Genomic DNA, 2,135 nt, shown 5'->3' with positions numbered 1-2,135 from the left:
GGAGAAGAATGCTATAATCCAAGAGACATTTATAAGGAAATACTTGGTGGGGGGTGGGGAGGTGGGGGTGCAGGTCTTTGGCTCAGTGGTTAAGAGGCCATTTGGGACATCTGCATCCTATATCTGAGTGCCTCGGTTTGAGTAGTGGCTCTTCTCCCACCTCCAGATTCCTGCTAATATGCACCCTGAGAGGCCACAGGTAATGGCTCAAGTAGTTGAGTACCTGCCTACTCATGTGGGAGACCTAGATTGAGGTCTAAGCTCCTGACTTCAGCCTAGCCCAGCATTGGCTGCTGTTCATATTTGGGGAGTGAAGCAGCAAATGCAAGATACTTCTCTCTCTCCCTCACTGTTTCTCTGCCTTTCAAATAAACCAAAAAAGATCGATTAAAAATAAAGCATCGGCTGTTCGCCTGCGCCGCGCCTGGAGCTGCAGACCGAGCCGCCAGCCTGCCTGCCAACGTGTCAGTCGTCGCCATGCCCTTCTCCAACAGCCACAACACGCTGAAGCTGCGCTTCCCGGCAGAGGACGAGTTCCCCGACCTGAGCGCCCACAATAACTACAGGGCCAAAGTGCTGACCCCCGAGATGTACGAGATGTACGCAGAGCTGCGTGCCAAGAGCATGCCCAGCGGCTTCACGCTGGACTTCGTCATCCAGACCGGCGTCGACAACCCGGGCCACCCGTACATCATGACCGTGGGCTGCGTGGCGAGCGACGAGGAGTCCTTCGAGGTGTTCAGGGAGCTCTTTGACCCCATCATCGAGGACCGGCAGGGCGACTACAAGCCCAGCGACGAACGCAAGACCGACCTCAACCCCGACAACCTGCAGGGCGGCGACAACCTGGACCCTAACTACGTGCTGAGCTCGCGGGTGCACACTGGCCGGAGCATCCGTGGCTTCTGCCTGCCCCCACACTGCAGCCGCGGTGAGCACCCAGCCATAGAGAAGCTGGCGGTGGAAGCGCTGTCCAGCCTGGACAGCGACCTGGCCGGCAGGTACTACGCGCTCAAGAGCATGACTGAGGCGGAGCAGCAGCAGCTTATCAACGACCGCTTTCTCTTCGACAAGCCCGTGTCGCCCCTGCTGCTGGCCACCGGCATGGCCCACAACTGGCCGGACACCCCGCGGTATTTGGCACAATGATAAGAAGACTTTCCTGGTGTGGATCAACGAGGAGGACCACCTCCGGGTCATCTCCATTCAGAAGGGAGGGAACATAAAGGAGGTGTTCACCGGCTTCTGCAATGGCCTCACCCAGATTGAAACTCTCTTCAAGTCTAAGAACTATGAGTTCATGTGGAACCCTCACCTGGGCTACATCCTCACCTGCCCATCGAACCTGGGCACTGGGCTGTGGGCAGGTGCGCACATCAAGCTGCCCCACCTGGGTAAGCACAAGAAGTTCTCTGAGGTGCTCAAGCGGCTGCAGCTTCAGAAGCGAGGCACAGGTGGTGTGGACACGGCTGCCGTGGGCGGGGTCTTTGACGTCTTCAACGCCGACAGCCTGGGCTTCTCCAAGGTGGAGTTGGTGCAGATGGTGGTGGATAGTGTGAAGCCGCTCATTGAGATGCAGCAGCGGCTGGAGCAGGGCCAGGCCATCAACGACCTCATGCCTGCCCAGAAGTGAAGCCGGCCTGTGCCTACCACCAGCCCCACTGCTTCCCAACTTATTGCCCGGGCAGCGCCCACCACGCCCCTCCAAAGTTCACCCGGCGGATGAGCCCTTAGCCTCACTGTAGAGACATCTTGTGTCGCCCTCGGTAGAGTTTAATTTTTTGATGGCTAAGATGTTGCTGATGCTGAAATAAACTAGGGTTTTGGCCTGCCAAAATAAATAAATAAATAAATAAAGCATCAATTTTCTTTACTAAAAAAAAAAAAGGAAGCACCAACAAATCTTTGAGATTTTCTAAATATAGAGGGTAGTAACGAGGTAAAAATAAACCATGATTTCATGATTTCTCACCTAAGAGACTGGAAGAATTGAGGTTCCTATGACAGAAATGGAGTAATTACACTTTCAGGAGTTATAATGAGTTGATGTTTTTAACACTTTATCTTGGAATAGTTGCAGTCTTACAAAAAAGTTGCAAAAGTATTTCACATAGTCTCCCCATTCTCTTCACTCA

At 53.8% G+C, this 2,135-nt stretch overlaps 1 pseudogene; it reads left to right on the top strand.

Moving 5' to 3' along the window:
- The first annotated feature begins 476 nt into the window (after positions 1 to 476).
- Positions 477 to 1,633, top strand: LOC100337842 (creatine kinase B-type pseudogene; annotated as a pseudogene).
- Positions 1,634 to 2,135: the final 502 nt, after the last annotated feature.

The sequence above is a fragment of the Oryctolagus cuniculus genome, chromosome X (assembly GCF_051225735.1).
Source record: "Oryctolagus cuniculus isolate XC-2025 breed Fujian yellow rabbit chromosome X, ASM5122573v1, whole genome shotgun sequence".
Classification (NCBI taxonomy): domain Eukaryota; kingdom Metazoa; phylum Chordata; class Mammalia; order Lagomorpha; family Leporidae; genus Oryctolagus; species Oryctolagus cuniculus.
This window is presented reverse-complemented; position numbering and strand designations above follow the sequence as displayed.